Below are 22340 nucleotides of genomic sequence, written 5' to 3' on the forward strand. Positions count from 1 at the left end.
ACTCCCATAGTTTGTCCTCTGCTTGTGGATAGTGTTTTTTAGATCCCTGCAGATTGTTCAGGGACATTGCATTGCCACTAATGGAGAAGTCCATTACTTTCGATTGTACCACAATGTATCAGTTTCTGTGTACAATGTTTTCCTGGTTCTGCTCTTTTCGCTCTGCATCACTTCCTGGAGGTCGTTCCAGTCTCCATGGAACTCCTCCAATTTATTATTCCTTTTAGCACAATAGTATTCCATCACCAACATATACCACAAAGTGTTCAGCCATTCCCCAATTGATGGGCATCCCCTCGTTTTCCAGTTTTTGAGCACCACAAAGAGTGCAGCTATGAATATTCTTGTACAAGTCTTTTTACTTATTGTCTCTTTGGGGTACAAACCCAGCAGTGCTATGGCTGGATCAAAGGGCAGACAGTCTTTTATTGCCCTTTGGGCATAGTTCCAAATTGCCCTCCAAAATGGTTGGATCAATTCACAACTCCACCAGCAATGAATTAACGTCCCTACTTTGCCACATCCCCTCCAGCACTCATTACTTTCGTTTGCTATCATGTTAGCCAATCTGCTAGGTGTGAGGTGATACCTCAGGGTTGTTTTGATTTGCATCTCTCTGATTATAAGAGATGTAGAGCACTTTTTCATGTGCTTATTAATAGTTTTGATTTCTTTGGCTGAGAACTGCCTGTTCATGTCCCTTGCCCATTTATCAATTGGAGAAATGGCTTGATTTTTTATATAATTGATTTAGCTCTTTGTAAATTTGAGTAATTAAACCTTTGTCTGAGGTTTTTATGAAGATTGTTTCCCAATTTGTTGCTTCCCTTCTGATTTTAGTTACATTGGTTTTGTTTGTACAAAAACTTTTTAATTTGATGTATTCCAGATTATTTATTTTGCATTTTTGTGACTCTTTCTAAGTCTTGCTTGGTTTTAAAATCTTTCCCTTCCCAAAGGTCTGACATGTATACTATTCTGTGTTCGCCAAATTTTCTTATAGTTTCCTTCTTTATGTTCAAGTCATTCACCCATTTTGAATTTATCTTGGTGTAGGGGGTGAAGTGTTGATCTAAACCTAATCTTTCCCACAATGTCCTCCAATTTTCCCAGCAGTTTTTATGAAATAATGGATTTTTGTCCCAAAAGCTGGGATCTTTCGGTTTGTCATAGACTGTCTTGCTGAGGTCACTTACCCCGAGTCTATTCCACTGATCCTCCTTTCTGTCTCTTAGCCAGTACCAGATTGTTTTGATGACCACTGCTTTATAATATAGTCTGAGATCTGGGACTGCAAGGCCCACTTCCTTTGTATTTTTTTTTTCATTATTTCCCTGGATATCCTTGATCCTTTGTTCTTCCAAATGAACTTTGTTATGGTTTTTTCTAGATCATTAAAAATTTTTTTTTTGAAGTTCCATGGGTATGCACTAAATAGATAGATGAGTTTGGGTAGGATGGTCATTTTTATTATATTGGCTCGCCCTACCCATGAGCAGTTAATGTTTCTCCAATTGTTAAAGTCTAGTTTTAGTTGTGTGGAGAGTGTTTTGTAGTTGTGTTCATAAAGTTACTGTGTTTGTCTCGGGAGATAGATTCCTAAGTATTTTATTTTGTCTAAGGTAATTTTGAATGGGATTTCTCTTTCTACTTCTTGCTGCTGAGATGTGTTAGAGATATATAGAAATGCTGATGACTTATGTGGGTTTATTTTGTATCCTGCAACTTTGCTAAAGTTGTTGATTATTTCAATTAGCTTTTTGGTTGAATCTCTAGGATTCTTTAAGTAGACCATCATGTCATCTGCAAAGAGCGATAACTTGGTCTCCTCCTTGCCTATTTTAATGTCTTCAATTTCTTTTTCTTCTCTAATTGCTACTGCTAGTGTTTCTAGTACAATGTCAAATAATAGAGGTGATAATGGGCATCCTTGTTTCACTCCTGATCTTAATGGGAATGCCTCTAGTTTATCCCCATTGCAGATGATATTAGTTGATGGTTTTAGATATATACTGTTTATTATTTTCAGGAATGACCTTTCTATTCCTATGCTTTCTAGTGTTTTTAATAGGAATGGGTGTTATATTTTGTCAAAGGCTTTTTCTGCGTCTATTGAAATAATCATGTGATTTTTGTTGATTTGCTTGTTGATGTGGTCAATTATGTTGATGGTTTTCCTAATATTGAACCATCCCTGCATCCCTGGTATAAATCCTACTTGATCATGGTGAATGACTCTTCTGATCACTTGCTGGAGTCTTTTTGCTAGTATCCTATTTAAGATTTTTGCATCTATATTCATTAGGGAGATTGGTCTATAGTTTTCTTTCTCTGTTTTTGTCCTGCCTGGCTTTGGAATTAGTACCATGTTTGTGTCATAAAAGGAGTTTGGTAGAACTCCCTCTTTGCTTATTATGTCAAATAGTTTGTATAGTATTGGTGTTAGTTGTTCTTTGAATGTTTGATAGAATTCACTGGTGAATCCATCAGGCCCTGGGGATTTTTTCTTAGGAAGTTCTTTGGTGGACTGTTGGATTTCTGTTTCTGATATGGGATTATTTAAGAAATCTATTTCTTCTTCTGTTAGTCTAGGCAATTTATATTTTTGTAGATATCACCAAGGTTGGTATATTTATTACCATATAGTTGGGCAAAGTAGTTTTTAATGATTGCTGTAATTTTCTCTTTGTTGGAGGTGAGGTCCCCCTTTTCATCCTTGATGCTGTTAATTTGCCTTTCTTCTTTCCTTTTTTTAATTAGATTGACCAGTACTTTGTCTATTTTGTCTGTTTTTTCAAAGTACCAGCTTCTAGTCTTGTTTATTAGCTCAATAGTTCTATCACTTTCATTTTTATTAATTTCTCCCTTAATTTTTAGGATCTCTAGTTTGGTTTTCTTCTGGGGGTTTTTAATTTGTTCGTTTTCAAGTTTTTTGATTTGCATTTCCAATTCATTGATCTCTGCCCTCCCTAATTTGTTAATATATGCACTCAGGGATATGAATTTTCCTCTAAGTACTGCCTTGGCTGCATCCCATAAGGTTTGAAAGGATGTCTCACCATTGTCATTTTCCTCAATGAAATTATCAATTGTTTCTATGATTTCTTCTCTGACTAACTGATTTTTGGAGTATCATATTATTTCTTTTCCTTCTTTGCCCCCCCTTTCACCAAATCTTCTTGATGCCCCAATCTTTCCCTATGCATGATTCTTCTAACTACTCTTATGATGCATACAATTTTTGAGAGTTACACAATACATTTCCCTACATATTAATATATATAATTTGATATAAATGTAGTCCTTATAGAAGAGAGTTTGACTTAAAGAAAAAGATAAGATTCATCTCCTTTTCCCTTTCTTTCATATTTACCTTTTCATGTTTCTCTTGCTTTCTGTGATTGGATGTCAAAATTTCGACTAAGTTCTGGTCTTTTCTTAGCAAATGCTTGGAAATCTTCTATTTTGTTGAATGCCCATACTTTCCCCTGGAAGTATATAGTCAGTTTTGCTGGGTAGTTGATTCTTGGTTGGAGACCCAGCTCTCTTGCCTTTCTAAATATCGTGTTCCATGCTTTGCAGTCTCTTAGTGTGTTAGCCGCTAAGTCCTGTGTGATCCTTATGGGAGCCCCCCTATATCTGAAGCTCCTCTTCTTGGCTTCTTGTAGGATTTTCTCCTTTTCTTGGAAGCTCTTGAATTTGGCAATTACATTCCTGGGGATTGTCTCTTGGGGATTTAGTATAGAAGGTGTTCTATGAACCCTTTCTGTTTCTATTTTGCCCCCTTGCTCCAGAACATGTGGGCAATCTTCTTCTATAATCTCCTGTAGAATAGCATCAAGGTTTTTGTTTATCTCTGGAATCTTGAACAAAGAAAATATAAGAATGGGTGGGTATATAGTTTGCCATGAACTCTCCCAAATTATACTTATTTAATCTTTAACTAGAAACACTCAGTTCCTTCTTTGACTACTCTGTACTCACATCCACACCCATGGACTGAGAGGTCTTCCTCTCTGTTAGCAATATCTTCATCCTTGTGTAGAAAAGAGGAAACTACCTTGCACTGGATCTTGCACTGGATCACCTTAAGGGGGTAGAAAATGATGAGCTTAATGAGGCAAGAGGCTAATTTTGCATTTTCTGAAACTTTTGCCTTTGTTCTCCATTTTGTATACATTTTCCTAAAATGAAATATCTTATAAGGACTTTCTGCTGGAGAAAATAGTTTTTAAGATTTTCAGGTGAATTGAAAAAGAAGGTGAAATATTAATTTGAACTAAATATTTTCAGGTGAACAAAATGCTTCAATGATTTATTTTAATGACTTCCCAAACTTTCCTCTGAATAAAAAGCTCCTATTATTCAAATCCTATAATAGAGTTGGAAGTCCCAGAGTCAATAATGATTCATCCCCAACATTTATTAAGCACCTGTTGTTTTCTAGGTCCTGTGCTAAGCAAAAGAAGCAAAGTAAAAAATGAAATAACCCCATCTCTCAAGGATCTTACTTTCTGTTAAAGGAGACAATGTGCACATACAAAATAGGTACAGGTTTATTTGAAGAGAATGGAATATCATGATATATGAAAAGCTAAAGATGAGGAACAATAGAGAAGTGGATGGCATGTGTGAAAAATTCTACTACATATTTGTTGTGAAGCCTTGAATAGGGGAAGGAGCATTAAATACAAGAAAGTAGGAATCATTTTTTAGCAATGTCTATAATAACATAAGGGATATCTAATCCCTTACTCCTCTAGTCTATATGCAATATCAAGAAAGCTCAAGAAAGAGCTCTGAAATGGTAGGTGGATCTTTTCAAGAGGATTTAGTGGAAGAATTAGACAACATCCTGTAGGACAAGAAGGCACAGATGACCAGTAGGATGTGTACCATTGGAGACATTGCCCATGTCAGTGAGAGTAAGTTGCTATGAAGTTTACTTGGAATAATATATCTTTGTGTGTGATAATCCCCAACTGCTACATATGGTAAAGTTTATATTACCCAGCGGATCTGTAATCCCACCTTTATAGTGACTGTTTCTAATTAATCAATTGACCAACAAACATTTATTAAGCCATTTCTATGTGCCAGGAACTATGCTGGCACAAAGGATAAGAAGTCAAAATATAACAGTCCTTGCCTTCACTTCGTTTACAGTCTACAAGAGGAGACAATGTGTGAACATGTAAGTAGATACAGAATTTATGTAAAATATATATAAAGCAATACTTGGGAGAAGAGGTCCTAGTAGCTGTTGGAGAGGACCAGGAAAGATTTTATGGCAATTGGGCTGAGTTTTGAAGGAAACAAGGTATTCCTATCACAACCCACTCATTCTCTCTCATCCTCTACAATTTTTGAACATGTCCTTCAAGAACCTTTGCATGGAGAAGTCCCCCAGTAAGTCTAAATGCTAGTCTTTGAATATATTTTGACATTTGTGCATGGTCTTATCTTTATACATGAACAAACCATCTGTTTACAGAGCCCCATGTGACCTTGTTGAAATACTAAAATGGTTTCTCCAATAAATTTCATAGTTCATAATAGGCTAAAGTCTATTTACATGCCACATGATTCTTTTAATTTTAATGTTTTGCTTTAAAATACCAATATCTGGGCTAAAAGGGAGGGGAGGAATGGAGTCTTACTTTTTAAGTGAAGAATTACAAAAGATCAAAGTCTTGATTGTTACAATTCTTTTGAGCTTCTTTCCTTCCTTCCTTCTTTTCTATTTCCTTCCTTCTTTCCTCCACTCCTACTTTCTCTCTCCCTCCCTTTTTCCTTCTTTCTATTCTTCCTTCCCTCTCCTTATACTTTGTTTCTCTCTTTTTTCTTCCTTCCTTCCTTTCTTCCTTCCTTCCTTCCTTCCTTCCTTCCTTCCTTCCTTCCTTCCTTCCTTCCTTCCTTCCTTCCTTCCTTCCTTCCTTCCTTCCTTTCTTTCTTTCTTTCTTTCTTTCTTTCTTTCTTTCTTTCTTTCTTTCTTTCTTTCTTTCTTTCTTTCTTTCTTTCTTTCTTTCTTTCTTTCTTTCTTCCTTTCTTCCTTCCTTCCTTTCTTGCTTCCTTCCTTCATTTCTTTTTTGCTTTCTTTCCTTGATCTGTTATATTATTGACAAAAGGACATCATAATGAAGAAATGACCTTTATCAATGCATATTGGAACCTGCTCTGAAATTATAATCTCAATATTTGCCTTGGGCACTTCCAGGTTAAGTGACTTGATCAGAATCACACAGAGAGTATTGGGGAGGTATTTGTGGGTAAAGAAGACAAAGAGACTTAAACCCAAGTAGTCTTGACTTCAGAGGCCAGCTGGCTAAACATTATACTATGCTGTTACTCATATTAACATTATTTACAAACAAAACCTGATTTCTCCTTAAACAACCTGCCTTTTACACTCACTAGACAGGGTGGGGGAAGTAAGTCAAGTATTTCTCTGAAACCCAATTTTCTCTACTATGAAATGCAGATAATCATAACTATGAGAGCTAGCTAGCCATAATATTGTAAAGTTCAAATGAGATTATGTATTTAAAGCACTATTGAACTTTAAAATATTATATTCTTTCCATCTCCAAAGACCTGATCAACAGAATATATTCCTTGACTGGAAAAGATGTATCAAATGACTTCTCTGTGGGGCTACCCATCACCTCTGTGACTTCCTTAATAAAAATGTCCTCTTTATTAACCTCTCTCTTATATATGTAGTCTCATCCTATTAGAATATAGCTCCATGGTGGTTGAAAGGTTGATATTGTGTTTATATTATCTGTGCTCAGCATGGTGCTGAACATATGGCAATTAATATTTTATTCATCCATTCATTTCTATAAATATTTTTCTTATTATTCATATTAATATTCAGGAGCCTTTTCTAACACACATCATTCCCCTTCATGTATACTCCACTTTCTACTAGACCTTATTCTTCCTGATAGAGGTTCCCCATACTTGGTAGTCCATTTCCCACTTCCCTGCTTTTTCACAAGTGGTACTCAATGCTAGATTATTGAATAAAGCACTGGATTTGGAATCAAGAAGCCCTGAGTTCAAATCCTCTCTCAGACAGCAGAGTTTTTTTAGCAAGTCACTTAACCACCATCTGTCTAAATATTCTCATCTGTAAAATGTAGATAATAATGGTGTCTATTCCCAAAGTAATTATGAGAATAAAAAGTTATTATATTTTTAAAGTTTTTGAAAAAATAAAGTGCTAACAGATGTTAGCTCTCATCATCATCATCAATCTTCATCACTGATTATTGGAAACCTGAACTTCCTTCAAAGCCTGACTCATGTGCTACTACTTACATGATGTTTCCTCTCATCATCCCCCAACTACCTGCCCAATAGTAAGTGCTCTTTTTTCAAATTATACTACTTTTATATATTTTGAATTTACTTATTTGCATATATGCTATCTTTTATATTATTATTAATGTATATGTTCTTTCCCCTCATGGAATATATGCTCCTGGAAGTCAGAGAGTTACTTGTCTTTGTCTTTTTTGTCTCCTGTGTCTATAAATATACCTTGAATATACTAATCATTTAAAAGGCTATTGAATTAAAGAACTGGTGTCATACAATGGGGACAGCTAGGTGGCACAGTGGGTAGAATACAGCATCTGGAGTCAGGAAGACTCATCCTCCTGAGTTCAAATCTGACCCCAAACACTTGCTGGGTGACCCTGAGCAAGTCTCTTAGTTCCATTTGCTTCATCTTCCTCACACATAAAATGAGATGGAGAAGGAAATGACAAACTACTCCAGTATCTCTGCCATGAAAACCCCAAATAGATTCATGAAGAGTCAGACACAACTCAACAACAAAATTATACAAGAGAAAGAGCAATGGGCTTGACATCAGAATATCTGAGACTCAAATCCTCCCACTGAGAACTTCCTTACCCAGTTCCATTCTCTAGTCCCAGTGGTCTCTGAGGTCTTTTTCTTTTTTAAGTTTGTATTTCTATAAAGTAAAGATGTTTAAGAGCCTGAAGGCTAAGAACAACAAATGAGATTATCCTCCTGAACATTTTAAAAAATTAATATTCAACAAAAATGGATTTTTTGCACATAAGATTTGGTTAAAAACAGAATTTGAACATTCTGATCTGTGGGGGAGAATGCTCAGGAAAAATGTAAGAACTTTTTTCAGGTTTAATGAAACAAGATGAAAATTAACTTACAGAATGAATGATCTTTCATTTCTAGCAGCTAAAGAAATCCATTTTTTAGTCAAAGAAAAATAATTAAAATAGAGAATTCAAAGAGAATCCTAAAAGAAGAATATAGCTTTTGGCTTGTCTTTGAAACTGTTAGATTAAATATTATAAACATTATTTAATTTGTTCAAAAAAACTTGGTTTTACATTTTGTATTCATACAATATATACTTCTCAATAAACATCCAAACAATATCTCCTCCCAAAAAGACTTTCTTCTCAAAATAATTTAATAAGGTAACTACCATATTGCTTCTTAATTGAAAGGAGATCTGTACTCTTGATTTTTGACAAGGCTTTTTAAAAGATATTTTTCCATGTTTACATTACATATTTTCTTTCCCTCCCCTCTTCCCTCCCCCATCCCAGAGCTGACAAGCAATTCTACTGAGTTATACAAATGTTATCACTTGATACCTATTTCCATATTATTCATTTTTGCAATAGAGCAATCTTTTGAAGCCAAAACCGATAATTATGTACCCATATAAACAAGTGACAAGTCATATGTTTTTCTTCTGCATTTCTACTTTCACAATTCTTTCTCTCAATGTGGATAGCATTCTTTCATATAAATCCCTCAGGATTACCCTGAATCATTGTATTGCTATTAGTAGTAGTAAAGTCCATTGCATTAGATTGTTCCATAATGTTTAACTTTCTCTGTACAATGTTCTCTTGGTTCTTCTCATTTCATTGGGCATCAGTTCATGGAGGTTCTTCCAGTTAATATAGAAATCTTCCAGTTCATCATTCCTTACATCATTATAGTATTCTATCATCATCACACACCACAATTTGTTCAGCCATTCCCCAATCGAGAGACACCCCCTCATTTTATAATTTTTTTGCCACTACAAAGAGTGCCACTGTAGATATTATTGTACAAATAGTTTTCCTTATTACCTCTTTGGGATACAAACCAGTAGTGGTTTGGCTGGATCAAAGGGTGTGCATTCTTTTAAAGCCCTTTGGGCATAATTCCAAATTGCCTTCCAGAATGACTAGATCAATTCACAACTCCACCAGAAGTATACTAGTATCCCAATTTTGCCACATCCCCTCTAACATTTATTATTTTCCTCTACTATCATATTGGCCAATCTGCTAGATGTGAGGTGCTACTTCAGAGTTGTTTTGAATTACATTTTTCTAATCAGGAGGGATTTAGATCACTTTTTCATGTGCTTATTGATAGTTTTGAGTTCTTCATTTGTCTATTCATATCCTTTGATCATTTGTGATTTTAGACAAGGTTGTAATCAAATTCTTCAAACACTTATCTTAGAGGAGCTCTGCATAGTCCATCCACCAGGAATGAACAAATGGCACATGCAAAAATATTAGCTAAGATTGAAGAATGACTTGAGATTTTCCAAATACTTGACAAACATTAACTTATTTGATCACAGAAACCCTATAAAGTAAGTGCTTCCATTATGTCTATTTTTATAGATGAGTAAATTGAGATGGAACATGGTTGAATGACTTTCCCAGAGTCACACAGCTAGTAAACATTTAAACTAAAATTTAACCCAGGAACTCATGACTCCAAGATCAATACTTTTATCCATGCTAAACTATTTCTTTGTAAAAAGTGTGGGAAATGTCTAGCAGTGAAGCTTGACTGTAATATGGATTTCATGGGGGTAACTCATATGAAATGAAGATGTTCAGGCAGGCGATGTCCACATCAGACAGGATCTAGAATGCCGGGGTAAACAGCTGAGATTTTATTTAGTAGACACTCAGAAACTCTATCTTCCTCCTAGGTCCTAATGCTGGGGTTACTCCTTTCTGAACTCTCTACTCTTTCTTTCTTGGTAATTTTATCTACTTCCATGCTTTCCTCTTCTTTACGTAGATGAGTCTCAAATTTAGATCCCCATCCTAAGTCTATTTCATGGACCACAGACTCACATTTCTAGCTTCTTACTACCTGATCGCCTTGCCATCACCTTGAGATCCACATCCATGCCAATGGACTCAGGCTTGCACATGAAGGAGATAGATTGCCTGACCTTTGGGGTCATTGTTCTCTCTCCTTTTAATGTCAGAAAAATTAATGCAAAAAGATAACGCTGGCCTTGTTTTCATTTCTTCCCTCTGTCTCATCACTAAATAAAGCAGAATACATCTCTGGCTTATAAGATCCAATATTTTCTCTTTTTTAAAAAATTGTTACTGGTACATTGCTTGCCTACAGCCAAAATCCTGACAGAATGCATTTCCTCCGCACTTTAGGGTGATGACAGCTCCAAATGGATTTATGCAAATATGCTGCCAAGCTAAAGGATGGGCAGGGAAGGGCTCTTTCATTTGGAAGTGATTTTCCATGGTTGGCCCCTCCCATGGCCCTCTATCCTTGATCTATTTTTCAGAGGTCAATGCCAATTAAAAGATTCTGACCCCTGCAAGTGGCAAATCTACATCATTAGTCACTAAGAACAATGCAAACCACTCTCATTCCCTGGGGTTCAAAAGCCTTCATCTTTGAAAAATCCAGGCACAAGCTTTACCTAACTCAAGGTTGTGAGATAGGGAGCAAAAAGATGAGCAAACAATCTCAATGACTTTTATTTTTTCCTCCATGCTGAGTTAAGCACAACATAAAGAGCTTGAGAAAGAAAAGTTGTGACCACAACATCTTGATGGCCTTGGTATTATTCTCTTCCTTTTTTTTTAGTTGCTACTCTTTTGGTAAAGAAAATGTGATTAAAATGAATAAAAAGAGCCAGTGGACAAGAGGTTTCTTTTCCTTCAAAATTATTTGCATTCTTTGTTTTGTTTTATATTGGAGATGGGAGTCTCTCTGAACAAAAGTTGGTCCTTGGAAAGCACTGTCACCTGCCAGTGTTGGATTCAGAACCTTTCCCCAAAAGTAAAAACCTCCCTGAGCTTGCATTCCATTGGCCTAGACTTGAGAGTAAAAGTCAATCAATTGAAGAACTGTCTTCCAATGTGCCTTTGTTCTCAATATCTAAAAATCAGAAGGAAATCCCTGATCATGTTCCACCAACCTCTGTGTTCACACAAGGTGAACAGGTAAGAGTGGATTATATGATCTCACTTCCAGCCAAATAATAAATTGTCTTTAGCTATTTTTTTGTTTTTGTTTTGTTTTTTCCCAGGCCTTGGACCCAAAGAGTTTGGTTAGGCTTTGTTGTGCCTGAATGCTTTTAGGAGGAATGTTATATAAAATAGAGCTCAATAGATAGAGCACTGGGCCCGAAGTCAGGAAGACTCCTCTTCCTATGTTCAAATCCTGCCGAGCCATTTTATAGATGTGTAACCCAGAGCACTGGGTTACTTAACCCTATTTGTATCAGTTTTATCATCTGTAAAATGAGCCAGGGAAAAAAATGGCAAATCACATCCATATATTTGCCCCAAAAACAGCTACGTGAAGTTGGGAAGAATATGACACAACTGCAAAACATAATACAAGATGGTATCAAGAAGGGACGGGCTTAATAATTGGATTTTTGTTGTTGCTGTCAATGGTAAAGCAGTGAACTGGAAGAGCTACATCTGTATACATTCTTGCTATTTGCTTATATTCAGTGGAAGGAATTTTTTAAAGTATTTACCTCACTGATTCAGTCTTTCAAGGGTATGAACTTGTATTTGGCCCAGTGCACATCTAGATTAAGACACAGAGTATTCTCCTTTCCTATCTACGTTGATAAAGTTTGTATCTACTTTTCTGTATATGCCTATGTGTGGTTGTGTGTGTGCCATGACCAATTGCACATGGTTCTATAAAAATATTTCTTTACCATTGAAAGTAAAATGAGGATCCAGCCTCGTTTAGTCTATCACATGGGAGCTTAGACTTAAAGCCAGAAGGGCCCTTATAATACCCTCATTTTGCAGATGAGGAAACTGAAGTTCATGGAGCTTAAGGAACTTGACTCTTGGAAGGAAGGTTGTAAGTGGAAAGGGAGTAAAGAAGAATGGCAAGGAAATGGGAAAAAAGAAGGGAGAAGAGGAATGGAAAAGAAAGAAGTGGAAAGGACAAGGGAAAAAGGATAAGAGAACAGTAAAGAAGGAAGGAAAGACAGAGAAGAAAGAGAGGAGAAAGGAAATATAGAAAAGACAAGCAAATTGGAAATAAAAAAAGATGGAGACAGAAGCAGGAAATTAAACAGAGAAAGTTAGGAGTCATAGTGTGTCACTGTCTAGCACATAGTAGGGTCTAATTAAATGCCTACTGAATTGAATGGAATGTTGTCCCATTGAAAAATAGAAGGATCAGTTCTCAAACTACTCTTGAAGGGATAGGCAGTGTGACATAATGGGTAGTGCACCAACCTTTGAGGTATGAAGACTAAGACCAACTCCTACATCCAAAGCATACTAGTTGGGTAAATTGAACAAGTTCTTGAATCTCTTCATTCTCCAGGAAACTAATACCATAAATTACAAGAGACACCAGTTGGCAATTTATATAATTGAAGAAATTTCCCTTTAATGATTAAAGCATACATCTGTACTTTACTACCACCAGCCCCTATCTCACGCACTCACACACACACACACACACACACACACACACACACACACACACACACACGAGATTCTAAAAAGACTCTAAAAGTAAAATGGGAAAGGGTCGAAGGAGAGAAGCAAAAATAGCTTGCAGTAGCATTTGCACTTGAGAGTACACTACTAGAACCATTGGAAGAAGCAGTATTTGATGAAAGAAAGAAAAGTCAGTTGTTCCAATATGTAATTGAGCCAGTTCTGAACATCCCTGACCACACAGCCTTGTCACAAATCTTGGGCATTTAAAGCTAAATTGAAGCATGATTTCAGGTACATCCTATTTATCCAGAGCCATCAAAGACAGAGGTCCTTTACAGATGGGACTTCCACAGATAACTTAGGATTACCACCCATTCAATACCATGTGGGAGCTCTTCTAAGCATAATCATTTCTAGATCACCAAGAGTCCCTGTTATAAGAATCTCTTATGACACAGCACTGGACTAAACTGTTCTATCAGCAAGTCCATCTCCAGCAGCTGCTTCCAATGGATGATATGGCATGCCCAGATTGGATGGTCTGGACTGTCTTGGGAAATGGCACAGCTTTTCATGAAACAAAGATTCCTCTTTTTAGTAACAGCTCTGTTTTTTTCCTACTGAAAGATAGCTTGGCCTCATAGATGGTCAGCTGGCATTACTGGCTGATTTCAAGTCCTGATCAACACATGCTGCCCATTGCAGGTCAATTTCCATTTTATCTATTCTCTGGCTGATATCATGTGACTATTTGTCATTAATGAGAATCATCCAAAAGGCAGTGGGGCTGCCAACAATGAGTCTGAGTAGCCCCAAACCTATTTCAAATGAACAATTACATAGGTTCACAGAGGGACTGTGTGGTATGGTAGATAGAGTACTAAGCCTAGAGTTCAAATCTCACCTCATTTATTGTGTGAAATTAACTTTTCTGAGACTCAGTTTCCCCATCTATAAAATGAAGAATGGAATTATACTGAGTTCATGAGGCTATCGTGAGTGCCATATGAGATGATCAATAAAAATAAGTTGTAAACCTTAAGGTATTTCTAGAGTTATCTAAATGTTAGTTACTATAATTATCCCACCTCAGATACTTAGCAGCTGTGGAATGACTTTGGCAAGTCACATAATATTTGCTCTCAGTTCCATTATCTGTAAAGTGAGAGAGTTGAATTAGATGGCCTCTGAGGTCTCTGTCAATTCTAAACCTGTGAGTCTATGAATCAACATTAAAGATGTTACCAGAGATATATGATTAGGGAAGAAATGGGTTAGTTATATAGAAAATAGAAAAGAAAGTTAGCTATCCCATTTCCACATTATTGCCCATGCAGTTTCAAAAGGAAAAGCTGTGTGCCTGTTGGATGGATGTTCTGCAAAGGATTGGGGGAGGTTTAACTGGAGAGGAAAGGGGTGGGAATGAAATAAAGGCAGTAACCTTCATTTCCTCCTAATTTGAACACAGGGATAAAGTGCCCTGGCATCACCATACAGGGCTTTATCTATCTATCTATCTATCTATCTATCTATCTATCTATCTATCCATCTATCTATATTTATAATATATAACAAAAATATAACTTTTTTTCTGAACTATCCCTCCACAATTCCCCAACTGCCTAGCCAACTCTTTCCCAGCCACATGCTACCCATAATCTATCCAGACTGCATGACTACTTACATGACTTGGATGAAATGGGAATCACTAACAACATTTCTTCTGGCAAGATGAAGGAACACCAAATGTTACCATCTTCCCTGCTGTGGTATCCCAGACACCTCTAGACCTCCAGCCCTGACTCTTTGCCCTCCAGACCCCCAATGTTGTAATATGATCTAGTGATGTAATCTAAGGATCCCTGGCTCTTGCCATCTGCCCTGACACTGGCCCTTTAATGTTTCTGGGTCTTTCCATCCTCTGCTCAGCTGAACTTTTTTTTTATGTCATCTCCTCTAATTAGAGTATAAGATCCTTGAGAATAAGGAGTTTGTCATTGTTTTTACTTGCAATATTTGTACCTCTGGTGCTTATTACAAGTCTTGGTTCATAGTAAGTGCTTAATAAATGCTTTTTCATTCATTTCATTGTCATTCATAATTTCCATCTCTTGAGGCTTCTCACTGTAGTCTCAAGATCCTGTGATGCATTGAGTCTAGGCTAGGCATCATACTCATGGAGCCTTCCCTGCTCCCAAACATAGAAATAAGCTCTTGCTTTTCAAGGATTCAACAGCATTTTGCCTTGCCATTCTCTTTGCTCCAGTCATCCTCTGTCTCATATCCTTATGACTGAGGTGCAAATCTTCCCCTCCTATTTGATTTTGAATCCTCTAAAAGCAGATCATGTCTCATCCCCAGAATATAGCACAGTGCCTTATACATGGCAGGTGCTTTTAAGTGTTTAGTAAACTGAACTGGATTGAATCTTTTCCCCCCTTTAACAAAAGACTCTTTCTCTTCCTTGAGTCCTTGGCTATTTCCAGAGTAAGTGAGGTTGCCTAACAAGGGACCTCTCAAGAACTGAGGGCTTCTTTGACTTGTATCCTCTCTCTAAAGCACTGCAATGAGCCCATCGTTCTAGCAGCCAAGAAACTGTTGGTTCAATCCCCCACAGGTCACAACTGATGTGCAGTGACCTTCTAAATAGGAGATGAAGTCAGGGAGCTTCGCAAGCTATGATTTATAAAGGCAGACCCAGTGTGCTCTTAGAAACTCCCAATTGCTTTTGCTTCTGGATGGATGACCTGATATTTCCAAGTTAAAGATCTGTGCCCTAGACCCACAGGAGTGGGTATATTCCAAGATTTGTGGATAAATTAGAAGAAGGCAGCTATCCATAGAGAGCAAATACAGTCCTTAAACAAACAGATGATTTCTTTTGCAGGACACATTACAAAAAATATGACTCACATCATTCATTCATTTATCCCACCAACTAGTCAGTCAATAAGCATTTACTAAATATCTACTATATAATAAACACTGTACTGAGTGCTGGAATATAAAGACAAAAATGAAGCATATTCTGCCCTTATTCGCCTGGTAGAAAATACCTACAGAGAGGTTAATACAAAATATATACAGAATAAATATGGAGAGAGGAACAAACACAGGTGGATCAGAGAAGGCTTCCTCCAAGAAATGGTGCTTAATAATCTGGAACCGTGCCCAAAAGGCTATAAAGCTCTACATATCCTTTGGCCCCATAATATCACTATGGATCTGAATTCCAAAGAGATTAAAGATGGGGGGAAAGGACCTACCTGTACAAAAATACCTTACAGAAGCTCTTCTTTTGTGGTGGTAAAGAACTGGAAAGTGAGGGTATGGCCCTCGATTGGGAAATGGCTGAACAAGTTGTGGTATAGGATTGTAATGGAATATTGTTGAACCATGCAAAATAGCCAACAGCCTGAATTCAGAAGAACCTTGAAAGACTTACATGAACTGAAGCAAAGTGAAGTAAGCAGAACAAGGGGAATAGCATATACAGTAACAGAAATACTCTACAACGATCAACTTGAAGGACTAAACTATTATCAGCAATGCAAGGTTCCAAGTTAACCTCAAGGGATTCATGACCAAAAACACTCTCTATAGCCAAAGAAGAAAGTGTTGGGGTCTGATTGCAGATCAAAGCATTCCATGTTCCATTTTATTCCCTTCATGAGGTTTTTCTTGTGGGGGTGAGATATATATATATATATATAATATATATAAACTTCTGGCATAGCATGAAAAATATGGAAATACATCTTGCATGACAGCACTAGTATAATCTATATCAGACTATTTACTGCCTGGGGAGGCAGGAGAAGAGGGAAGGAAGGGGAGAGAGAATCTGATTTGCAAAATGTCAGATAATAATTATTCAAAACTGTTTCTACATTTATTGGAAAACATTTAAAACTATTTTTCATTCAAGAAACAAAAAGGAATGGTGCTTTAACTGAGCCTAGAAGGTAGGCATAGTTTAGAAGACAAGGAGGAGAAAGAAGGTGAGGTGGGAAAGCATTCCAGTCCCAGAAATGAGAGAGAAATGTCAAGCGTCCCAAGGTCAAATCCTATTTCATCTACATATTAGTTATTTGATTAGATAACCAGGTGGTACAGTGTATAGAAAGTTGTACTTGGGAAGACCTGAGTTTGAATCCTAATTCTACTTCAAATTATTACTAATTCTATGACACTGTTAAGTGCTAAACTATCACCAATGTGGGTGTCATTTATAACATAAAGGAGCTGGAATTAACAGCCTTATGGTTTCTTCCCTTCCAGATCTTAATCTATAACCCTATAATAAGCAAACCAGCTGGGCTATAACATTGAGTACATGAAGGGAAACAATGTAAAATTTGAGTGCCAAGACAAGTTGGAGCCACAATATGAAGGAAGATCTTTAAGTGTTAAATGGAGAAATTTGAATTGTATCCTATAAGCAACAGGGATCCATTGAAGCTTCTGGAGCATAAAAGCAGTATTTCTTTTAGGAATATGAATATCATTTTGTACAGCATGGATTGAAGAGGATAGCATTCTTTATAAGGCTAGTGTTAACCTTTATTTTAAGATAGGACTCTGTTTATAAATGGAAGTATGACATATTACCATAATCTGAATGCATTTTATGACTATAACACCATGTTAATGCAACTGATTTACCAATTACACAGCATATAATTCTAAATTCTAATTGTCCCAAGAAATGGGAATTAGTCCATTCACAAGTTCTCTTTGTAGCCCTCCTTGTGAAAGTTAAAAGTACAGAAGAAAGATATCTGTAGGACAGACAGTAATCTCATTTTCACTGGATTGGAACTCATAACCTCAAACTTGGTTTCATTAGTACTAATTACTAGATATAAATAAGAGGCCAAGGTTTGCAGAAGTTATGCTGATTAGAAAGTAAGCATCAACGTAATCCATGTTCTTGTTCCTTGGCAATTGTAGCAAATGGCCAGTTGTAGTCAATAATAGTTTTAATTTTGTGAATTATTTGTATTTTGCCTGGACACTCCTTGTAAGGGAACAAAAGGTCTTAGATTTCAGAGAGAATATGAATCAGGGTGGGAAAAAAATACATCTTTATTTTTACTAACCTTGGGTTTCTTTCATGCTCCTCTGAATTTTTTATTTTTCATTTATTTAAAAACATTTTTTTCTGAGAAGGGATCTATAAACTTCACCAGACTACAGGAGGAATCTGAAAAACACAAAAAGATTATGATACAGACATTGATCTAGAGTCAGCATGACTTAGGGGAGAAAGGGCTATACTCTCATTCAGCCAGCTAGCAAGCATTTCTGAAATACTATGTATACAACTGTAAGAGAGAGAGAGAGAGAGAGAGAGAGAGAGAGAGAGAGAGAGAGAGAGAGAGAGAGAGAGAGAGAGAGAGAGAGAGAGAGAGAGAGAGAGAGAGAGAAAAGAAAAAAGAAAAAAAGGCTAAGGTTACAAAGAAAGCAAAAAGAATGCTTTCTCAAACGTAGCTCGTGTTCTAATGGGGTCAATATCATCTGAGTAAGTGGATGCTTACAAGAGACAAATTGAGTAGAAAGAAGACTTGGGAACAATTTCCAACTATATTTACTACCTGATGTCCTAAGCAAATCATTTCAGCTTGTTGAGTCTTAGTTTTCTCATCTATAAAATGGGGATATTGAACTAGATGGCCACTAAGGTCCCTGACAGCTCTAAAATCTTTGATCCTTAAAAAAAGTTTAAAAAACTGTTTCTACTTGCTCCAAAAATTACCAATCCATTTGAAGATGAATGAGATGGGGAAGAAAGGACCTAAGGATTGAAGACAAAAAATAAAGGTAGGAGTCAGAAACAGAGTAATTTGGAAAATTTTGGAATTCAGAGCTGGGCAAATATTGCCACTACAACATAGAAGGACTCATTCAGTTACTCTTCTTCAAGTCCTTCAATGATAATAAAGTCAAGCATTTATGTATGTACTATAAGTCAAACGTTCTAAGTGCGAGAGAGAGAGAGAGAGAGAGAAAGAGAAAGAGAGAGAGAGAGAGAGAAAGAGAGAGAGAGAGAGAAAGAGAAAGAGAGAGAGAGAGAGAAAGAGAGAAAGAGAGAGAGAGAGAGAGAGAGAGAGAGAGAGAGGAAGAGAGAGAGAGAGAGAGAGAGAGAGAGAGAGAGAGAGAGAGAGAGAGAGAGAGAGAGAGAGAGAGGGAGGGAGGGAGGGAGGGAGGGAGGGAGGGAGGGAGGAGAAGGAGGAGGAGAACAAGAAGAGAAGGAAGAAAGGAAGAAATCCTGCTTTTTTCATTTACAGTAGGACATCATTTTACATGAATTCAACATACACACATTCAGGTATATGTGATTGGCAATTGAAAAGAAAAAAAGGCAGAAAAATATTAAAAATGTAATTATGTGCTAAATCCATGCCATTTTCCCAAGAGCCAAAAAATTTCACAGCAATTCACCCAGTCATGCTCATTCTCTCTCTAAGAAGTATTAGTGTGGCATTACATTATTTTGTCCCACATCAGTTTGTCCACAAAGTGCCCAAGTATGTTCATATAAGAAATACCTATTAAGTAATGTGGATTGCTATTATGCATGTTTTCCAACTTACATAAAAGGGCTTGGAATACATTGGTCATGTAAAGCAAGATCCTACTATACCTGGGCATTTTATGACTTATCTTGGGCTTATCACAGCTACCAGCATCACTCACTACTCCTATACTTTGGGACCATTTTTAATAATTATACCATCAAGACTTTTGCAAGGTAGAACAGTCTGCCTTAGGAAGCAGAGCTGCCTCCCCTCAGTGGCACTATGCAAGCTGAGTCTGGCAACCATTCAGCAGAGAGATGTCAGGTCAGGAAAAGGTTGCATTTGGATGGCTTTAACGTCCCTTCCAGATCTGATTTTCTGTACATGATTGACACAAGTTTAAAAGACATTAGCTTCCTATCCTAATATATGTTGACTTGTGAACTTGAGCAAGTCATTTAACTTCTTTGAGGCCCAGTTTCAGCACTTCCAGAATAGGAGTGATTATTCTTGCCCTCCCAATCTGAGCAGATATAAAAGAAGTTTTCAGCTACTAAAAAACATAAAAATGTAAGCTGCTGTCAGGAACCTTCTCGCATACCCAGTTGAACTTGATGAGAGGCTTTGACCCTTATTCTTTGGGCAGCAAAGAAACCAATTCAGGACTCAAAGTTAGAGAAAATCTTCTTACTGGTCATCTGTAGCCCAAACAGTACTTAAAAGACCTCCTTTGATAACAGGTCATCATTTAAGTAAAACTGTCCTCACAGGTAGAACAATGTACCTTCCAGGGGGGACTGATTCTACTTAATAATGGTTCTGTTAGGGATTTTTCCCTCAATCAAACTTAAATCTGCTTATGTTTACAATTTCCCCCTACATATTACTCCTAGATCTGCCTTCTGAGTGCTAATGTATAGTATTTGGATAATAAGCAGATCTAGTTCCCATTCAGGGACCTACTTTGAGTCTCTTATTGTACTAAATGAAGGGGATAAAATGACAAACAAAAACAGGCTTTGATTTAAAAAGGAGCTCACAGTCTACCACTGAGCATCTTCTAGGTTTCAACAGAGCAGAGTTTCTCTGGCCAGATGCCTTTTGATCTTTCTCCCCAACCATCATCCAGCCCTACTCCAGAATTTCATAAAACCTAGTCCATCATGCTCAAGGAAAGAACTTGAATGAAGTTGGGGAAGAAAGTGATTGCCTGCAAGTGATAAGGATGCAGTTTTCCCAAACTGTCATCACTGTCCACTTGCCTCTCCACCAGATGGCCAGGTAGCAGGGTCATTAGGTTCATCTTCTTCATGCAAATGTTTTGTGCTTGCTAGCAATTTTATTGGGGGTGGCTGTGGAAATGCCCTTTGGTGTTCTCCATATAGTCAGAGAAACCAGCATTGAGGGTAATGGAGAGAAGATAATCACTTTAATTCCTTACTTTTTATTCTCCACAGGATATTTGGCAAATAAAACTCTCTGTAAGCCAATCTGTACAATAGGAAAATCATTTTCATCTATAACAATGGCTTTTTAGGAAGAGTCAAGTTTAAGTAAATGGCAAGATTTTTTTCAATTTTCCTATTTAAGAATTTTTTTTTCAAAAATAACCAATGAAACATGGGAGTTTGGGGAATTTTAATGATCCTGGAATGTGCTGGGCATGCTGGAACAAGGTGATTCATTCCCATTCTTGTTCTTTCCACTTTCTGATTCTTATGTGTTTTGTAATTGAATAAGCTCACTGTGGCCTATCAACAATCATTTTGTACTTTGCTTTGGAGAGAAAAAAAATTCAGGAGAAGCAGATTGCATGATTCAATTTTTATTTCACAGCTGCTTTCAGGAGCCCATACTTTGCTCTCTAGGCTTGGATGAAGGTTCTCTGCATACAGAGATATAAAATTTAATAGAACTGTTATTTTAGAGGAAATGTACCTTGGTTATCTGAAAGCTTAATTTAGGTCTGGTTTTCTGAAGTCTGCGATCTTCCTACATCCTAAGATAGTAAAAAAGGACATGTATTCATGTGCAAGAAGAGAGACATCTTTATTTTATAAGATGTTTCTCAGACTGAGAGAGATGAGCAATGACCATTCAAATTCTCTCCCAGAGAAGGAGGAAATCCTTCTAGCTCCCTCCCCCTCCCTGGTCCCAATTCCACTCCACACCTAACTTGGCATTCTGCTTTTCTGCTGGGCACTGTGATTTAAGAAGGGCATTGATAAGCTAGAAACTGACCAGTGTGGGTTGACCAGGATGACAAAGAGTGTAGAGTTCTAATTACGTAAGGCTCCATTGAAAGAAAGAGAGATTTAATCTCTATTGGAGAAAGGAATATAGACCGTAATGGTTTTTTCCAATACAAGGGATGTAATCCCAGAAGAGTTAAAGTGTTAATTAGGTTCCAATACCCAGTGATATCTTTAACAAACTATGTCTAGCTCTCCAATTCCATGAAGGGCAGGCATTCACACTTTAAAAGAGGTTACTGGTTGGTCACACTCCATTAACTCTTTAACATTCACCATATGTGTTAAACTAGTTTTTGAAGGGTCCCTTTCAGGCAATCCATCTAATCCCCAATTTCATCCCAAGTCCTCCTCTTGAACTTGGTGGCCAGATGTTTTATGAAATTCTGCTGTTGGGATGGAAAGTTGGAGAGAAAGCCCAAAAGCCATCCAGCCAGGTGTCCAATATGGTAGTTGGACAATAAGCATAGGTAGGTCCCATTCTAATCTAATGGACTCTGTTATAGATCCCAGAGCTTTAGAGTGCTTCCAGGATCCCCTTTCTTGATTGCATGTGGATTAATTGGTATATCACAAAAAAAGGAAAAGGTATGAAAAGAATCAAATCAGAGTCAATGCCAGAAATCACTTAAAGTTATCATAGCAAAGCCATGAAGCTGGCGCCAAGTACCCAAGATGCACATGCAGGTCAGGAACTGGGGAATAATAAGGATCAATATCGACTACTCTACCACTCTGTTTTCCCCCCTCATAATTTCCCAACTCCTAGTTTTTATGGGTAAGGTCAAGACCAGAGA

Source organism: Monodelphis domestica, chromosome 1, assembly GCF_027887165.1.
Source record: "Monodelphis domestica isolate mMonDom1 chromosome 1, mMonDom1.pri, whole genome shotgun sequence".
Classification (NCBI taxonomy): domain Eukaryota; kingdom Metazoa; phylum Chordata; class Mammalia; order Didelphimorphia; family Didelphidae; genus Monodelphis; species Monodelphis domestica.